We start from the raw sequence: 21,847 nt of genomic DNA on the forward strand, positions 1-21,847 counted from the left end.
AAAAATGAAGCTGAACATAAGAATAATATTAACAGATTTAATATTTAATTAGCTATCTTATACACATGAGGACATAATTTTGTAATCTAATTTTCATAGCAAATCTGTGGAGAATGTCAAGTTTCCTTGCAATTATTAAAAAAATAAATTGTGGCTAAAAGAGTTAGTATGTATTAAGGTCCAAATTTGAGCCCAAGTCCTTTTGGATCTAATGCTTATAATATTTTCAGCATATTAAAATGACATCTCAGAATTGTGCGTCCTAAAATCTGTGCAAAAATGCAGAGTCTCAAATTATTCTCCTATTATTCAAATATGTTGGAAACTATGGAACATGTTAAGAAACAAATTAATGTTATATGATTAAAAGCCACATTAGTTTTGTCTAAAAGGGGAGAATAGCTTATTGATAGAGTTGTGTAAAGCTCTTACTTCCAGTGTAAACAAAAATTAAAGGTGTAGTGTTATAACTCTCAAAACCTGTTACAAAATTTTTACATACACACACAAAACTATAAACTTACACAAACCTAATTTATTTGTCTTTATAAATTTCTAGAAGGAAGGGAACTTATGTCTTAACATGTACGGTAATGAAATGGCCTTTGTAGTCAAAAAACCTCCTCATTTCTCATTTAAAATAGGTATTTTGTAGATTTCCCAGTAAGCTAACCCTATTTCCTCTTGTTCTACTCTAGATCATCAGTCAGGGTGGCATCAGCATTAGCTAAGGCCATACATGCATTGCGTGTACAGATTTACCAGGATCTGATTTTATTGCCCCTTCTTTTGAGGAGAAAATGTATTGCATGCTTATCCTAATGGTTGAATGAACAGCTTTCAATCACTACACAAACTGACACATTGGCACTAACAAAGCAACAAAAATCAACAGTGGAATTATGGCTTGTGCTCATCACAAAGCCAGCCCCTGATCTGCCTCCTTGGCTGTCCTCTGGGAGTTTCCACATCAGTGACTACATGGTAGAAGGAAGCAATTTTCTAGGTGAACATGAGAAAGTCTGGAAAGTTGTCGAAAGTCCACTCTATCTGCTGACACAGGTTTATTGCCATTGTGAATGTATCCTTTCAGTTTTTAGTAATAGATCTCCATTTGTTTAAGCAAAATCAGACTTAAACATTTTAAGCAAAATCAGGCATAATCATTACTACTTTTTCTTCTGGCAAATTTATAGATATAAAAAATGCACAGGCATAAAGCAGAACACTAGGGAAAATACTAATATCAGGAACTGACTCTGAATAGCTAGGCAGGTGTAATAAGATGAGGCATGTATTATTGATCAGGTTTAGCACTATTGATTATAAAATTATATTACTATATCATAAAGCATAATCTTAAAAAGTATATTGCTTAAAATAAAAACGAAACTGATCTAGTTCCACTTTTGTTAAGTAATATGAAAAGCACATTCTAGAGTCAGTTAATTTGGGGGATATTTGTGTGAATTTATGTATAATTTTTTTACCATTTTTTATTCCATTTCCAATGACTGCAGAGAGATGGTTCTGTTCCTTTTTTCTTATTAAGTCATATACACATAGATCATGAATACATTTATGCCTTTGAGGGATTCAATGTGTTGATTATTTGTACAAATTGGAGTGGTTACATCCTACTAATTAATGTAGCTTTCACCTCATTTACTTAATCACAATGTTAAGACATTTGTGTTCTATACTTGATAGATTTGATCCCATTCTGAGGACTGTCTACTTGCTTAACTTACTGTGTTCTTGGCAGTGCAGATTTTTAGTTTGATCAGATCCCAGTAATATATTTTATATGTTACTTCACTTCCCCTAGGGGTTCTCATAAAGTATTCTTCCAGGCCAATTTTTTCAAGTGTTTCCCCTGCACTGTCTCCAAGAATTTTTATAGTTTCATGTCTTAAGTTTAAATATTTTAACCAGTGAGAGTCAATTTTTGTTAATGGTGAAAGGTGTGGGTCCAGTTTCAGTCCCTACAAGTCGCCAGCCAATTGTCCCAACACCATTTGTTAAATAGGGAATCTTTCCCCCAGTTGATATTTTTGATAGGTCTATCAAAGATCAAATGATGATAAGTGTCTGGGTTCATCTCTTGGTTTTCAATTCTGTTCAATAAATATACCTCTATTTTTGCGCCTGTACTTTGCTGTTTTGATCACTATAGATTTATAGTATAAAGTCTGGTAGTATGATTCCTTCTGATTTGTTTTATTTCTGGGTAATGTTTTGGCTATTCAAGGTTTGTTCTGTTTCCATATAAAACTAAGTATTAATTTTTTCAAATCATTAAAGTATGACAGAGGTGCTTTAATAGGAATTGCATTAAATCTGTAGATTGCTTTGGGTAGTATAGACATTTTAACAATGTTGATTCTTCCCAGCCATGAGCATGGTATATTTTTCCATTTGTTAACATCTTCAGCTATTTCTTTTCTCAGAGTTTCATAGTTCTCTTTATAGAGATCTTTCGTGTCCTTTGTTAGATACACTCCCAGATAGTTCACCTTCTTTGGCACTATTTTAAAGAGAATAGTCCTTGATTGTTTTTTTTTACCAGGACTATTGTTGGTATATATAAAGGTACAGGTTTGTGAGTATTTATTTTGTATTCTGAGACACTGCTATATCCTTGATCACTTCTAGGAGTTTTTTAGTTGAGTCCCTGAGGTTTTCCAGATATACAAGTCATATCATCTGTGAAGAGTGAAAGTTTGATCTCTTCGGACCCTATGTGGATACCCTTGATTGACTTTTCTTGCCTAATTGCAAAGGCTAAGACTTCCATTACAATGTTAAAGAGCAGTGGATATAATGGAAAACCTTGCCTGGTTCCTGATGTGAGTGAAAATGATTTCAATTTAACTTCATTCAAGATGACATTGGCTGTGGGTTTGCTATAGATGGCCTCTACCAGTTTAAGAAATATCCCTTCTATACCAATTTTCTTACGTGTTCGGATCATGAAAGGATGCTGGATATTATCAAAAGCTTTTCCTGCATTAATTGAGACAATTGTATGGTCTTTGTTTTTTATTTTGTTTATGTATTATATTTATAGATTTATGTATATTGAAACATCCTTGGGACCCTGGGATGAAACCCACCTGGTCATGATGTATAATTTTGTTTGATGTGTTGCTGGATTCTGTTTGCTAGGACCTTATTGAATACTTTTGCTTCAATGTTCATTACAATATTGGTCTATAATTTTCTTTTCTTGTTGGGTATTTTCCTGGTTTGGGGATCAGGGTGATATTTACTTTATAGAATGTGTTGGGAAGTATTCCTACTTTTTCTATGTTTTGGAATAGGTTGAATAATATAGGTACTAGTTCCTCTTTAAAAGTTTTGTAGAATTCTGATGTGAAGCTATCTGGTCCCAGGTTTTTCTTTTTCGGGAGCTTTCTTATAGTTGATGCTATTTCAGAATTTAATGTAAGCTTGTTCAACATTTCCACTTCTTTCTGGCTAAGTCTAAGAAGGTGGTATGTTTCCAAGTATTGGTCTATTTCCTTCAGATTTTCATAATTCTGAGAATAGAGTTTTTTGTAATATTCATTAAGGATTTTTTTATTATCTGAGGCATCTGTTATTTGGCCTTTATCATTTCTGATTGATGAAATTAGGGATTTTACTCTTTTATTTCTGGTTAAGTTAGCCAAAAGTTTATCTATTTTATTGAACTTTTCAAAAAACCAACTTTTTGATTGATTGATCTGTTGTGTAATTTTTTTGTTTTCCATTCCATATAGTTCTGCTCTAATTTTAGTTATTTATTTTCTTCTGCTGGGTTTGTGGTTGGAATGTTCCTCCTTGTCCAGTTTCTTGAGGTGTCCCATTAAGTTATTGACTTCCTCTCTCTTCCCATTCTTTTGAGGAAGGCTTGCAATGCTATAAATTTTGCTTTTAGGACTGCCTTTGTGGTATCCCAGTGGTTCTGGTAATTTGTGTCTTTATTATTGTTTTATTCCAAAAATTTGATAATTTTCTTCTTAATCTCATTTATGACCAAGCTGCCATTCAGCGTGAGTTTATTTAGTTTCCATGAATATATATGAGTGTGCAGATTCCTGTTGTTACTGAGTTCAACTTTTATTCCATGATGGTACAAGAAAATACAAGAAATAATTTCTATTCTTTTAAATTTGCTGAGGTTAGACTTGTGACCTAAGATGTGATCAATTTTGGAGGATGTTCCATTGATTGATGAGAAGAATGTGTGTTCAGTTTTGTTAGGATGGAATGTTTTGTACATGTCTATTAAATCCAAATGTTGAAAGGTTAAGTTTATGTCTAAAATTTATTTGCTTAGTTTCTTATTGGAGGATCTATCCAACACTGCCAAAGGGGTGTCAAAATCTCTGACTAATATGGTGCTGGAGGAAATCAAGTTGCTCATGTCTGTTAGAGTCTCTAATTGAGGCACATTCTGGTTGGGTGCATAAATGTTAATAATTGAAATCTCATCATGTTGAGTGTTACGTTTACAAATATGAAGTGACCATCCTTATCTTTCCTTACTTTTTTTGGTTTAAAGTCTATTGTATCTGAGAATAAAATTGCAACACCTGCTTTTTTTCTGATTTCCATTTGCCTGAATTATAGATGAGCATCCCTTCACTCTGAATCTATATTTATCTTTTAAGGTAAGATGAGATTATTGTATGCAGCAGATATCTGGCCTGAATTTTTGTATCCAATCAGCCACCTGTGCCTCTTTAGAGGACAATTTAAGCCATTCACATTAATTTATAAGCCTGGTAGTATTTTGGGTATTGAGTTTTTTGAAAGTCCAGTGGACATTTTCAATCCTTTGGCCACTATGGAAGTTAGAATTTGATGAAAAGTTTCTGAGTGATTTTACTTCAGTGGTGGAGGATTGTGTTGTTCAATATGGAGGATAGGTCTGAGAATATCCTGAAGACCCAGTTTAGTTATGGCAAATTTCTTCAACCATGTGAATGTCATTAAAGTATTTAATTTCTCCATCACAGATGAAACTCAGTTTAGCTGGGTACAGGATCCTGGGTTGAAAGTTATTTGGTTTTAGGAGGTTAAAGGTCAATGACCATACTATTCTAGCTTGAAAAGTTTCAGCAGAGAGATCTGCAGTCATTCTAATATGTTTCCCCTTGTAGGTTATGGTTTTCTTATGCCTGGCTGCTTGCAGAATTTTCTCCTTCATATTAACTTTGGTGAAGTTAATTATGTGTCTAGGAAATGTTTTATTTGGGTTGAGTCATGCTGGGGTTCTAAAACTGTCTGCTGTATGGATTTCAGAATCTCTTGCCATGTTTGGGAAGTTCTCCTCTATTATCTCTTGGTCTTTCGAGGCAACATCTTCTTCAGGAAATCCTATAAGGCGAATGTTTGCTCTTTTAGAGTGGTCCCACAATTCTCTCAGGAAACGGTCTGTTTTTGCTCTCCACTTCTATTCCATTTTGAGTGTTTGGGAGTATTCAAAAGCTTTGTCTTTAATGTCAGAGTTCCTTTTTTCTGCCTGCTCCATTTTGTTACTGAGGGATTCTACTATATTTCTCAGATCTTTGAGGGCTGCAAGTTCTTGCCTCAATGTGTCAAAATGTTGGTGATTTTTCCTTTGAATTCATTGAACTCTTGAGACAATGAATTCTTGAAATTCTATTTCCATCTTTACCTCTATTCTCTTGATCTTATTTGCCATCCAAATTCTGAACTCGATTTCTTATATCTCAGCCCTTTGTTATGAATGGAATCATCTGGTGTGTCTGTTTTGTCATTCCTTGGGGAAGTTGATCTACTCTGATTATTCACGTTGCCAGAGTTTTTCTGCTGATTCCATCCCATGATTATTTTTCACCATTTGGCTAGATGAGCCAGTAAGGTGAAATTGGATTAGGGGCTCCTGGAATAGTGCTTAACCAGCTCTTTGTCACGGATTTGGGACTGGTGACTGTAGCTTTTTCCCCTACAGCTTTGCAAAGGACCCATACAGTACTACAGTCTGAGGATATGGGGACCTGCTTCTTGTGGCAGGGTTAGGTGGCTCTGTCTTGTATTCAGCTAGTCTTTATTCAATCCTAGTGGATCGGTGACTCTGGGTTAAAGTCTCATCTGTGGAGAAATACAAGCAACTAAGACATCCTGCCCCCTACGGACAACAACTGGAAGAGGAAAATCAACTTTTCCCATTGCCACAAAACTAGGGTACCACCCAAGAGGGTCCTTGGGTAATTGGCTCAGTTTAGGAGTTCCAAACCAATTGCCCAGTCAGTACCAACTCTCAAATGGGAGAGTTTGAAAAATCTCCAGCAACTAGATAGCAGAGGTCTACTGGCTGCTCAAATATGGCTTGCTCCGGTGCTCTGTGGAGTCAGAAAGGCCTGCCCAGTAGCAAAGTTGGACCAAGAGGATGATATCTCTTTCCCCACTTTGTACCTCTTTCATGCCCAGTCACTGGTAACCCCATAGGGCTGTGGTCCTGCTCCCTCCAATAAGCAGATGTGCCAGGGCTTTGTGCCTGCCAGTCAAAGGAAAGTCAATTCCCCCTTGGCCTGGCCACCACCCTCTGCCACCAGCTGGCTGGGGGAGCTGAGGTCTGCCTGCCTCGGGTACTCAATGGCAACTGGGTAGGGTTCCACCTGAGCTCAGTACGAACCTGAGGATAACAAGTCAGCAAATCATTTTCTCCCTCAGCCAGTGCGCCTTTGCCCAAGCCACTCTGCAGCACTGGTATCCCTATGGGATGAGGTCTGGCTTCCTCTGGAATCCTCAGAGTTGGGGAGGTGTCTCTCTGAGATTAGACCCTGGTGGGATGGCTTTACTGTTGCTGAATCTTTGTGGGAGGTTTTCCTGCGCAGCTCACAGGCTGCTCCCATGGCCAGGGAGGTGGCTGTAGCAGCGGTTCCAGGAGCATGGGGCGTACTGCTCCAGCAGTGGGGCACATGGCATGAGGCTGGGCAGGGTATGGCACATGGCTTATAAGCCTCCTCCCACAGCTGGTTTGTACTTTCGCAGAGCCAAGCCAAACAGTCTCCCCTCCTTTTTCTGCACTACTGCTAGGCTCACTGTTATAGTGCAGCTTTTCTACTACAGCCCTTGCAGTGCCCAGACCTGGCAATGAACTGCATACATTCTGGTCTCTGCAGAGGTTAGACTTCTGGACTGTCAGGTAAGGGGGAAGGATGGAATTAAAGTTCAAAATGGCAGTAAAAACATTAGTTCAACTTTCATGCCTTGCAAGAGAGTGCTCAGGGTCACAGCAGGGGCCCTCTGGAGAAGTAGTCCCCACTTCCTACAACTTTCTCCCATGGGGTGAGACAAGAGGTCCTCAGTTCACCCCTCGCCTATAGAAAACCTACAGTGAGGAAAAAAAAAAACAAAACTCTTGCAGGAGGGGATGGACACTTTTCCTTTGGGATGAGTTTTGTACATGAAATTTGCTTTCTTGGAGTTGCCTCTTGCCTCAGCAGAGGTGACATGCAGTTATCACTCTTCTCTCTCAGCTCGGCTCCTAGTCTTCAGCTTTATTGGGTACTTTCTGGTCATTATCCTTCCCTCCGGATGGGAGCTTCTATTGAAAGCTGGCTTTAGTTAGCCATTTTGCCCTTCCTCCCTTTTTTTTTTTTTTTTTGAATGTATTAAGTTAAAATGCCCATCTTTCCTTATTTACAAACATACTTTTCTTTTTACTACTTCTCTTACCAATTCTTACTTTCTTTTATTTGGAAATAGTATACCGTGCCATTTCCTATTTTCTTGGAAAAGGAGAAAATTCAAAAGGAAATTTGCCAAAATAGCTAGACATCCCCAAGGGAAAACAGTGGACCTGAGGAATCATTTTGAAGTAGCTTTCCTTTTCTTATATAAATTTATGTCAAGGAAGGTGATATTCAAACAACTAGTTGCATCTTTTCTTATTATGTTGGATGTATTTGTAATTCTATTTAGAATACTTAACCTATTAAATTTAGCTTTGGAATTTTAACTGAAATTCTAAGACAAGAGAAAGAAGTCACTTCTAAAGTTTTATTATTCTGTTTTAATATAGTCTATTCATGTTTTAATATTTCCATTTACTTTAGGTTTTCTGCTTTCCACATGATTGAGAGTTACTCCAATTAAAGTGCTTTTCATCTTCAAAGTCTTTTACAAACAGTCATTAATTACAGCTACACATGTAGTCAGGTAATAATTTGGGATCTCTCAGGGGCTTCCTAATTTATGTTTCAAAAGACATGATGATTAGCAACGCTTTCTAATTCAGCATTGAAGGTGACTCTTGTCTAAGTTAGTACATTAAATGCAAGTTAGTTAGGTTGAGCTGTTTTTCCTCTTTCATTTCTCTTTTCTACCTTCCATTCTTCCTTTCTTTCTCCCTCCCTGTTCTTAATTACATATAATGACAAAACACAGTTTGAAATTTTTCTTCCCTTCTAGCAGTAAAGGGAATATTTATCTGATTCCAGAATATGGAAGTGGGACTGAAGTCAATGTGTGTTTTTTCTTGTGCATAGGTGGCAACTGTCAGAACAGAAATGGAAATCAAGCACTTACCAGAAAACAGCTGCTTTCATACACAGATATTTCCATATTCAATATATCCATCCCATCAGAAAGATGATCACTTTTGTATCATGTATATTTGTTAAAATCATTGAGCTGTCCCTTATTTGTGAACAACTAATCACAAAGGCTCATTTGACACACTTTGATTTTATGCAAAGCAGAATATAGATTATTGATAATCACACTTGAGATTATTTCTTAGGGAATATGGTTATCTGATACATGTTGTCAAAAACAGTTATCACTGCTGAAAAGTAATATCACTTGTATGACTTAATCCAAAAGCCCAAAGGCAATACTTATACAGAGGGCAATCAACTATCATGACAAAAAAAAAATACTTATGAATATTGGTCTATATATGTTTTATGAAAACTGTGGAGTATTGCTGTATGAATTATAAATTACCATAACTAATGCTAAGTTATTTAGTCATTATTTTATTGCTTATAATCTGGGCATGTTGAACCTATCAAAATCATACAGGTAGTATAAGTGACACTAAAACCAACATAGGAATACAGTTGGTACTCTTATCTCTAATCATGGTTTTTCTCCCCCAGTCCTACTTGTAAAACTTCTCTGACCTTGCATTGTAAATCAACTAGTTTGAAGTAAGTTAATTTATAAGAAGAAATTAAGAAACATTAGAAAATATTTAGAATTTTGAAGTAGATATCAAATCAAGTCTATCATTTTATGATAGATGTTCTAAAGAGTTTGCTAAAAGTTGATAAAAAACTATCCCATTATCTATCAGATATGTAACCTGTAGAAAGTGACTTGATATTTCTTAGTCTTAAATGTTATTGTCTATAAAATGGGAAGAATAATCTTCATTTCACGTATTTTTGTGGAAAGTAATAATCTGTTTGAGGGAATGTCAGCAACGCAGGATAAGAGGAGACTCCTGACTCTACCTCCATCCATAGACACCTTAAATAAATATCTAGTCACAGATTAATTCTATAAAAGATAAAGTTAGAAATGAGCTGACCCAGCCACTGTCACCTAAAAAAAAAAAAAAGAAAAAAAAATCATATCAAACCAGTAGGAAAATCTGAAGAACATTCAGGTTTGGACCCTGCCCCAGATACTGTGTCATAAAACTGGAAATAAATCTCTGACATTAAGCTTCTTCCTGTAGAAAGGAGGGTTTGGACAATATATGTGAGCTATCTAGAAGGTACCTAGGCATGTAATATGAAAAATAGACAAACATGGCTGGATACTTTCAAGACAGCTTTCATACATAGTGTGCCCTACCTGTAAAATTCTCTATAGTTTGGTTCTTAACTCACCAACTCCAAAATCAAAGGGGATTAGGCCTATGCAAGTCTGTCTAGACCACAGAGAAAAAAATGATAGTTTTATAAAGACATACAAATACATCTAGGGATAGCTTTATCCCCTGGGATCATGCAGACAGGGAACTTGAAAGTACAACTCTATCTTTCTCCCCAACAGAAGTTTAGAATACAATCTTCCAGCAACTTCTTGATGCCCTGGCTTCAGTCTAACTTGCATCAGGGAGCTATTGAGGTACACAAACAATAACCTCCTAGCAGCATGTGCAGACACCCAACATTTGTTGTGCCTTACCTCTGGCTCACCTCAGTGATAAACCCAGGTTTACCTATTGTACCCAGAAGGGCTTTGTCCATGAACTGAGTGCCACAACTTCTACAGCTCCCATCCAAGGGACTATCTGCTTAATGACTTAGCTCTGGGAACTGACAAGATATTGTATTCCTGAGTATCCCAAGACACAGATCAAAAAGTGGATATGTAATAGGACTACTTCCAGAGAGTACAGTTTGAATATGAAAAGTAAAGGCATTTGTCATAAATATTCTCTCCAGCCTAATAGAGACAAAGTAAGAGATTAAAACCCATGCTCAGCTTCACTGCAAGCAGAGAAGGAACTTGAACAATCATCTCACACCCCAACCCTTCTAGTATATCCAGAGGGTATGGTTTCTACCTCACTTGTCTTGGGGTACTAATGGGAAATTTCACATCATAATCTACAGTGGACCACCAAAACCAGAGAAAGCACTTCAGACAAAGATTACACAAGCACTTACAAATTTCAGACTATTCTTATATAGGAGAAGGATAAGTAGATGTCTAAAATAATCTGCAGGAACCAACACAAAAAGTCAAGGAGAATGAAGAAACGGAGAATTGAATTCCAAATAAAAGAACAAGATAAATATCACAAAAAAACAACCCTAGTAAAATGGAGTTGCCCCCAGAGTATTCAAAATAATGGGTATAAAGATGCTCACCAAGTATAGGAGAGCAATCCAAAAAGAAAAAAGAAAAATGAACATTTCAACAGAGAAAGTTTTTTATTTTATTTATTTTTATTTATTTATTTTTGCAGTTTTGGGCTGGGGCTGGGTTTGAACCCACCACCTCTGGCACAAGGGGCCAGGGCCCTACTCCTTTGAGCCACAGGTGCCACCCATCAACAGAAAAAGCATCATAATAATCACAAATCTGAAGAATACTATAACTGAACAGAAAAAAAAGAATCAAATAATCAATAGAGGCATTCAATAGTAAACTAGATTAAGCAGAAGAAAAAAAATCAGTGAACTGGAAAACAAGTCATTAAAAATCATTCAATCCTAGGAGCAAATAGGAAAAATAAGAATGAAGATAGCTTTGGAGACATGAAAATAATCAAGTCGAGTAATATACACATATTGGTTTTTTGAGGAGAAGAAAAAGAGAAAGTGACATAAAACAGAGTCAAAAAAATAATGGTAGAAAAAATTTCAAGAGGAAAAAGAAATCCAGATCCAGTAAGGCTAAAACTTTAACTAACATGCACCTAAAGACACACAAACTAGGCATACCATAATCAAATTGTCAAAATGTGACAAAGAGATAGTCATAAAAGCAGCAAGGGAAAGTGAATTACTATGTACAAGGGAAACTTCATAGAGCTATCAGAAAAAAAGATTTTTTTCTGTTTTAATCAAAACTTCTATAGGCCAAAGGAAGTGAAAGGATATATTTAAAATCTGAAAGAGAAAAAAAAAGCGATCTAAAATACTATCCCCAATAATTATTTTGAAAATCAAGAGATGCAAAAACATTCTAAGACAAATAAAATTTAAGAGAATTTATCACCACTAGTCTGAATTATAATTACAAAGGGATTTCTTTGAGCTATAAAAATATTATAGGACACTCTTTAGTAATATGAAAACATATGAAAGCATAAAACTAAGTGGTAAAAGTAAGTACACTATAAAATCCAAAATACTCTAATAGTGCTATTGTGGTTGGGATATCAATGAAATGTCTAATATTGACATTAAAATTCAAAACTATTTAAAACAAGTAGAGTTGCAATAATTTGTTAGGAGATACAAAATATAGAAAGTTGTAAATTTGGACATCAAACCATAAAACATGATGGGTAGGAGAGTAAAAGTGTAGAGTTTGTATGTATAATTATAACAAAATTGTTTTCAGCATAAAATAGGCTGTAATAAGTATATGATGATTATCTCAACTTTGATGTAACCATGAAGCAAAAACATTATGGAAACACAAAGAATAAAAACAAAAAATGTAAAGCACATCGCTACAGAAAGCCATCAAACTTCACAGGAAAAAAAGCAAATGAGGAAGAAAAAAAAAAACCTGCAAAACCTTCAGAAAACTAACAAATGACACCAACAAATTGTTACCTATGAATAATTACTCTATGAATTGATTATGTTCTCCAAATGAAAAGCACAAAGTGGGTGCATGGTTGTAAAAAACAATACAAAAACCAAAGACCTAACACTATAGTCTTCTGATAAGAGAGTCACTTTACCTTAAAAGATATTTACAGACTGTGTTAGTCTGTTTTGCATTGCTATGAAGAAAATATCCAAGGATAGGTAATTTATAAATAAACAAGCTTCTTTGTTTTATGGTTCTGTAGGCTATATGAGCATGACTGCAGGATCACTGGTGAGACGTTCAGGGAGCTTGCAATCAATGTTGAAGGCAAAGGGGAAATAGGCATGTCGCATGTTGAGAGGAGCAGGAGAGACAAGAGGTCCTAGGCTCATGAACTAATAAACCAAGAACTCACTTATTATCATGGGAGTGTACTAGACCATTCATAAAGGGTTCTGCCCCCATGACACAAACACCTCCCACTCAGCCTCCCAACACTGAGATAAAATTATATTTTCAACATAAAATTGATAGCAGACAAGTACACAAACTGTCATGGACTAAAAGTGAACGGATAGAAAAAATATCCCATGTAAATAAAAACCAAAAGAAATGAGGAGTATCTATCCTTATAAGAGAAAAAATAAACATTAGGTCAAAAACTATAAAGAAATAAAAAGTTTATTATGTTGTGATAGAGGGTTCATCAAGAGGATATAATTGTAGATATTTATGTGTCTAACATTGGAGGACCTAAATACTAGATTAAACAAATAGTAAAATGATCTGATGAAAGACATAAACTGCAACACAATAGTGGGATATTTAACAACTTTCAACAACAGATAGTCAGTAAGAACTGACTTGAGATACACTTTAGACCAAATGGACATAATAGGTACATACAGAATAGTCTGTTCAACAGCAACAGAATGTGCATTATACTCAAGTGCACAAGGAATATTCTGCAGAGAGATCATATATTAGGCCACAAAATACATTTTAATAAAATTTAATAGATTGAAATGTTAAATATTTTTTCAATAAAAAAATCAATAACAGGAAGATTCATTAAAATTGAGAAAATATGAGGAAATTGAATAATATGCTTCTAACAACTACAGGGGCAAAGAACTTAAGAGGGAAATTTAAAAGAAAGTACCCTGAGACTAATGAAAATAAAAACAAAACATACCAAAATGTATGGGACATAGCAAAATAGCTCTAACAGGGAAAATTATAGGATTAAAATATCCACAGTAGAACATAAAAACATAGCAAATAATCCAGAATTATGCCACAAAGTGCTAGAAAAAGAAGAACAAACATAGGAGATTGGTTTCAGGATGTGCCAGGTGTAGCATAGTCTGCATTTACCCACAACCCATGGTCGGTCCTATAAAACTCACTGATCTGAAAAGTCAGTCCTCTGGATATGCAGGGTTTTGCATCCCACGTGTGCTATATTTTCCATCTGTGTTTCATTGAAATAATCTGCATATTCTTTGACCTTTGCAATTCAAATCCATGCTGTTCAAATTCAACTATAAGCCCAAATTAGAAGGAAGGAAAAAAACTAACAGAGCGAAAATAAATAAACAGTAAGTTTAAAACTTCATGGTTTACTGAGTAGCAGGATGAAATCTCTCATTGTCTCACTCCCCCTAGCCAGGACATGAATCATCATTTTATCTAGCATATCCATGGTGTGTATGCTACCTTCCATTAGTCATTCAGTAGCTGTGTTGGTTATTAGATCACCTGTCATAACCACAGAACTCGTATTCAAATAAACCCGATTTTACTTATACTGGCCCCAAAATACAACATCAGTGATGCTGGCACTTCAGACATGCCAAAGAGAAAATATGAAGTTGTTCCTTCAAGTGAAAAGGTGACAGTTTATCATAGGTATGTACGTATAGGTAACAAACATAGAATATATAAAGATCGGTACTATCTGAGGTTTTGGGCATTCACTGGGGGTCTTGTAACATATCTCCTGCAAATAATAGCGATTATCCCAAATTGTATGTTACAATACAAGCAAATAAGTGGACTTTACATGTTCTCACCTCAAAAAGATAAGTATTTTTAGGTTATGGATATGTTTTGTTAATTAGAATTAGCTTAATTGACCATTCTACAATGTATACATTATAAAATCACATTGTATTTCTCAAATATATATAAAATTATTGTCAATTAAAAATAAAATTAAAAAATAAAAAATAGTAATCTAAGAGGCTGACAACAGATATTTCAAATACAATGATATTATTTCAATATTTTAATAGATGTCCTATCAGATAATGAGTTTACTTTCTAGTTAAAATTGTAAAATATTATATTTCTGTAGAATTAGGACTTAAAATTTGGCTTTTTTTAAGGAAATACTTAACATGTATCCACATATTAAATATAATTTAACTGAGAATATGAATCATGTCACAACACTGAAATATAAATGGCTACTGTGCATACATGAGAATAAGCTCAAGTATACGAGACAAATAAATGTAGATTACCCAACGGATTTTATACTTATAATACTTATTATTTGTGACTACAGGAAAATGGACAATATCAATTTCTTCCTAGGCAGTTCAAAGTGCTAATAGCTTCTTACAAGATAATTTGATTATTAAGTGTATGAAAACGACTACTACTTTTGCATCTAAGAATTTATCCTCCAGAAGAAAAACATGTTTATACAAATATTTATTAAAAACAGAATGACATGAATATTGAATGAAAGGGACAATTGATTGATTAAAGGGCTGTATTTTAACAAAGCATGAAATATCAAAATGATACTATGAAATACTTTTTTGTGGTACTGAAAAAATGGTCACCATACATTCTTAAGCAGAAGAATAGCAGTTATAAAATATATGTATAATATTTTATCTTATTGCCATTTACATATGTATGTAAATATATGTGCTTTTCATTAAAAATTTAAAAAAATGTTTTTAACAAGAACAGAACAATAAAGTTTTATGAAAATAGGAAAATATATAACTCAATATTTACTTCTGGAAAATTCTGTTTATTATTGAAATTTCTGCTATAATGATATTCTAGTCATTTACTTGTTTTCTCATATATCTTGCTCAATTTTATTTAAAAATATATTTTTACATGTTTTTTTCCTCCTTATTTATATTTGTATGTATGGCACATGCCATCTTCTCCCAGTCTCCACAGATAATTGCTCTCCATCTCTGTGCTTCCCATTCCAAAATCTATAGACTCTCAATTTCCTTATAGTATAATATTTGGGTGTAATCTATGCAAATTATGCCATATACTTTAAATCATTTCAAAATTACTGTGCTTATAATATCTAACAATGTAAATAATTATAATACTGTATTTAATTTGCATTATTTTTTATTGTTGTATTGGTATTTTTAATTGATATTTTTGTCCCTGGATATTTTAGATCTGCAGTGGGTTGGAGATATGGACACAGAACTCATAGATACAGAACCTTCCAATACAGAGGGCTGACTGCAGGAGACTCACAGAGGAAATTGGATTAGCTAAAATAATTTTCTTTTTTCCTTATTTTCCATTTCTGGATTTATATGTTAGTGTGGCTGTATGGGTGGACGTCAAGTTCATGTGCAATTTAAAATAGTTTAACATAGTAAATTGCACATGAACTTTATGTCCATCCTATATATGACCAAAAAAAGAAAAAACATCTTAAATTTTAGCTGAAAAGGTGAGTTTAATTTTGGAAATGTTAAGTTGAAATGTTCATGTTATTTCAGGGTTGTGATGTCTTTTCAAGTAAGTTTAGCCTAAAGCTATCTCCTTAAGTATTTTAAGTTTGGCTTAAAGGTTTTTCTACACATAGTGAAATATAACCCAACAGTTTCTAAAAGTAAAATGAAAAAAACTTTAGTATTTTCATTGCCTCTTTGGAAGGGCTATTTATAAAACGCAAATAAAAAACCTAATTGATTAACTTACAAGAAAATCTGGATCTGTTAACTTTTTGGCTAGTTACTATCGCATTGCTACAAAGATAAAAAGAGAGCGAAAGTGTTTATAAAAGGTAGGCCTTCAGGTAACATAGGCTTACTTCTTTATCAGAGCTGTCCATGCTGAGTCCAGGCACAGAGAATGTTTTCTTTGCCTTATTTAGTTAATGGGTTTACCCTAAACTCAGTGATTTATCTAGGAAACAGTAGCTAAGTTAAAAAGACCACTTATTGAACTTAATTGGCTTTGGTCTCCAACATACATCTTTCTGGCATCTAACTGGCTATTTTCAAACCCTTTTGTAAAAGAAATCTGTGTCTCATATAAATAAAGTTTCCATTTGTAAGGGTGTTTCCTTCTTTGCCCCTCAGAAGAGAGGGAGGACTAAGATTCTAAAAACTCTCATCATTGGTTTAAATTTATATTATAAATCTTACCTTTGTTTAAGGAGCTTGTTCTGGTGATATAATGGGAACTGCACCATTACCTATACCCTCCTACCTTGGTCTGAGCAAATGATGTTAAAATATTCAGGCCTAAGTGCTCTGTGTTTTTGTGATATGAATTTTCTATCTTTTTTTTATTGAAGATTAATTTCCTTAGAAATGCAAACTTAAGATTGCCTAGCTAAGAATTATTTAGGGCAACAAGGTAATTGGAAGGTTATTAGTCTGAACAGAGGAAAGAAATCTATTTAGAAGTTGGAAAATGCAAAATCTTTATGAGAGCTATAAGATCTGCTTTAGTCTGTGTGTCTGTGCATGTTTATATGTTTATATACATTATGTATGTGTAATTTTTTTATGTGGTTCAAGATAATATTTAAAAGTAAATAAAGCTAGTATTAAAATTGTTTATAAAATAGGGTTGTTTTCAAAATTGTTAGTACTAAATACGCATCAGATTCAGACATTTTAGCCTGGTTCTACCAGTCACACAGGTTTATACTGTCACTTGTACATGTTTTGAGGTCATAAAACTGCTGTTTCTGTAATATTTTTGATTTTCACTTGATTGATCTATAAGATGATGCCATAAGCATTGACTTCTATGCTCTCTTTTGGGCCTTGCATATATCTCGCTCTGACTCTATGTCTTTGGGTTTGAGTCACTGGGATCTGGACAGGTAGCCATGGTGAGACCTGGGGAAACATATGCATGCCAAGAACCTAGGCCGTCATCTCCAAGGAAGATCCAAGTTCAATATGGCCCCATCATCCCTGGCCCAGCTTTGCTTCTTGCCCATGCTAGGAAGGATAAAGATCTTCCAGGCATCCTCCTCATAGCTTCTCTCCTAAGCTCTGTACTTGCTGCATAAATTCAGGATCCAGGTACACCACAACCTCAATAGACATCCTGAGTACCACACAGGAACATGGGAATCAGGATGACTGGAGAGGGCATTAAGAAGAGTAACTATGTCATTATTTCAACATACTTTTCAGTAATTTAATATTTTAAAGCCACGTTGCTTACATTAAGTAATAAACACTCATAAAATGTCTGAATCATTTCTGTTAAAATACTGAAACATTAATTATTAAACATAAATATAAGTTTACATATGTTAGTATCTTATTTTTATATGAATGACATAGAAAACCTAAGTATAATTACATCTGTTAATAAACAAAAATATTGAAAAAAATTTTTCTAAAAAATTACGAAATGGATTTTCTCTATAAATACTAATTTAAAACAGTTCAAAATACTTTCTAAGTCTTTAATAGAAATTGGAGGGACAGAGCAAGATGGCAGACTAGAGACAGCATCTTTGCAGCATTGTGTGGTGATTCTGGGGAGAAAAGATCCCAGGTGCCTCTGGTTTGTGGTCTTTTCCCAGAAACATCCCTTTAGAGGCACAGACAATAATTTACAGACAGAGAAGGAATGCCCTGTGGGTTTTTTCTGGACCTGAACACTTGGTTGAGTTACCTTTGGAGAGCTTGGGTGAGTGAGCAAGTGATTTTGAACAGCACCCAGGGGCCAGGACTGAGCAGAGCTGTCATCATTTGGCTGCAGGCCAGGCACAGTGATTGTGGGAAAGCTGCCTTGCAGGATTGGTCCTGAGGGTCCTAATGTAAGGCTGGTTCTAGTGCACCTGATAAGCTGGGCAGACACTTGTGTGGAGATTTAAGCAACACATACTTCCCTGGGAAAGCCACTGCAAGGCCAAGGGACATGGTTTGGAAAAGTCAAGGTGTGTCTATTAAAGGGGCTGAGGAGAGCTTCACGCTCCCAACCCTATGGGGATTGAGGGCAAAGAAGTCAGGAAGACAAGACCATGTCTTCTCGGCAAGGCAGAAAGTTGAAGTCTCCATCTTATACAGCTGTATCAGCATTGTGATTAGCATCTGATACCCCACAAGATCATCTTTTTTTTTTTTTTCAACTATTTCTCCCTAGATTTTACTTTTTCTTTTTTCTTATATAATTATAATTTTTCATAGTTTCCTTCTTCAATAATCATAGTTTCCTTTGCTAGTTTTCCTGCACCTGTTATTCTCCTACCCCCAATTTTATCCCTTAAGGTTTTTTGTTTGTTTTGATTTGATTTGTAGGATTTTTATTTTTCTTCTTAATTTGGTAGAGGTGGGGACTTGTGTCTTCTCAGGCTGGCAAAGAGTTCCTGACCTTAAGGAACCCACATAGTCCAGCCCTACAGAGGTTGGGAGTTGTGGGTGAGGGTCAAAGTACCCTCCTGTACACCATTATTACTCTTATCTCTCTCTGTCTATTCCTCTCTTCTTTTTTAAATCTTCAGGCTATATTACAAGTTAATCAAAACAGCACAGTATTGACACAAAAATAGAGACATCGACATATGGAACAGAATAAAAAAACATGAGTTGAAACCAGACTCTACTTGACATCTTATCTTTATAAATCTAACAAAAGCATACAGTAGGGGAAAAGAATCCCTATTCAACAAATGATTCTGGGAGAACTAAATAATCACCTATAAAAGACTAAAACTTGACCCACATCTTTTACCACTTAGAAAAATTGACTCAAGATGGATAAAATATTTATTTATTTATTTATTTTTATTTTTTTTTTTACATTTCAATTTTTTTCTTTAAAAGGAGTGAGTTGTGTACAGGGGGGTTAAATGCTTTATAGACAAGAAAAAAACTGCGCTAGAACCAACTTATCATCATCATCTTCTTCTTCATCTTCATCGTCATCTTCCTCCTCCTCTTCATCCTCTTTGTCCTCCTCATCTTCCTCCTCTTCCTTCTTTTTCTTTCTTTTTTCAGCCTTGACGACTCCCTTTTTCACTGCATCAGGCTTTCCTTTAGCTTGGTATGCAGCAATATCCTTTTTGTATTTTTCCTTAAATCTAAGTCACAAAATCATAAATATCTTAAAAGAAAGTGTTGGAAAAACTCTTGATGGTGTTGGACTGGGGAAAGATTTTATGACAGACTTCAGCAGCCATCACAACAACAAAAAAATTAACAAATGGCACTTAATTAAGCTGAAAAGCTTCTGCAAAGCTAAGGACAGAAGAAGTAAAGCAAAAAGACAACCTGCACAATGGGATAGAATGTTTGCAGGGTATGAATCTGACAGAGGGCTGATAACCTGAATCTACAGGTGACTCTAATCAACAAAAAAAGAGTAAATAATGCCATCTACCACTGGGCAAGAGATATGAACAGAACTTTCTCTGATTAAGATAGATAAATAGGTAACAAACATTTGAAAAAATACTTATCCCTAATTATAAGAGAAATGAAAAATCAAAACTACCCTGAGATATCACCTAACCCCAGTAAGAATGGTCCATATCAAAAGTCTCAAAGCTGCAGATGCTGGCATGGATGTTAAGAAAAGGGAATACTTTTACAATGCTGCTGGGACTACAAAATAAAACAACCTCTTAGGAAAGAAGCATGGAGAATCCTCAAAGAACTCAAGCTACACCTCCTATTTGATCCTGCAATCCTGTTACTAGGAATCTACCCAGAAGAAAAAAAATCATTTTGTCATAAGGACATTTGCACTAGACTGTTTATAACAGCTTAATTTATAATTACCAAAATGTGGAAACAACCTAAATGCCCACCAACCCAGGAATGGTTTAACAAGTCATGGTATATATATGCCATAGAATATTATTCAGCCATTAAAAAAGTGGAGACTTTATATCTTTTGTATTAACCTGGATAGGGTTGGAACACATTCTTCTTAGTAAATTATCACAAGAATAGAGAAGCAAGAATTCAATGTACTAGATTCTAATATGAAGGCAGTAAATGATCTAATACCAGGTTATAGTAAGGGAAGGAGAAAAGGGGTAGACTGGAGGAGGGATGAGGATGGGAATTATGGTGTATGGCATACCTTTTGGGAGCAGGCCACGATTATAAGAGAGACTTTACCTAATAAATGCAATCAGTGTAACCTAATTCTTTGTACCCTCAATGAACCCCAAATAATTAAAAAATAAATTAGGGTCGTAAAGCATTAAAATTGAAGCTAGTATATTATTAAAACTAATCAACTAAGGGATGTAATTTTACGTACTACATGTACAAGAAAAGCAAGATAAGTTTTTAGAGAGGAGAATTATAAAGGGATGAAAATATGTGCTGAGAAAAAACAACTGTCTATTTTAGAAATTATTAAGTGTCCTAAACACAAGAAAAAAATTTAAGGGTGGCACCTGTGGCTCAAAGGAGTAGGGCACCAGCTCCATATACAGGAGGTGGCGGGTTCAAACCCAGCCTCGGCCAAAAAACAAACAAACAAACAAAAAAACTGCAAATAAAAAAAATTAAAAATATATAAATAAAAGTGAATAAACATAGAAAGTTGAGAAAATAAAGAAAACAGAAATAAAAATTTTAACAAGTTATGAAAAGTTTATGGAAATCTTGTGTGTTTAAATCCTGATTGTGATTGCATGGATTTGTTTTTAATGTTTTTATTAAAATTAGTTTTAGTTATGATAATACACTAATACAAATGTAAATTTGATTTTCTCTTTGAACAAGAATTTTGTATAGTAAATAAGAGATAATAAAAGATTTATGCCTACTTTTTGAGTAAACTGCAAAAAGAAAGGGAGGGAGAGGGAGAACTAGAGATACAGTCTGTCTCATGCTTTCATTGTTAGGTCTTTGGATTATTTGGAAAATAGAGTCTATCAAAGAATAATGGTTTTGCTTTTTAAAACACTTTAATTATTAATTTGACTATATGAATGACTTATTTTATAATAACCTGTTATCAAGTTTTGATTTAGCATTTTAAACCTTTGACATATTTGAGAAGCTTCAAAAACAAATTTCAAGATTGTCTTTTTCATCTCAAACTAACTTTGGGTTATTCCTAAGGGCCCCTGAAGCATCAGAAAGAGGGATAAGAAACAGGCTCATTTGATATGTTAAATTATATAGGAAGCATTGCCTAATATAAAATGATACTTAACCTTCTTTGAGTTGTATTTGTATAAAGACATATTCAAATGTTCTCCGAGACAGTATAACATGTTTAAAATTTGATACATCTTGTTATGTGCTATTATTTATAATTATAATGTTAAATTATTGTAGGCCATAGAAATAACCAAAATTCCTTTTCAATTATATCT

Source organism: Nycticebus coucang, chromosome 4 (genome assembly GCF_027406575.1).
Source record: "Nycticebus coucang isolate mNycCou1 chromosome 4, mNycCou1.pri, whole genome shotgun sequence".
Taxonomy (NCBI): domain Eukaryota; kingdom Metazoa; phylum Chordata; class Mammalia; order Primates; family Lorisidae; genus Nycticebus; species Nycticebus coucang.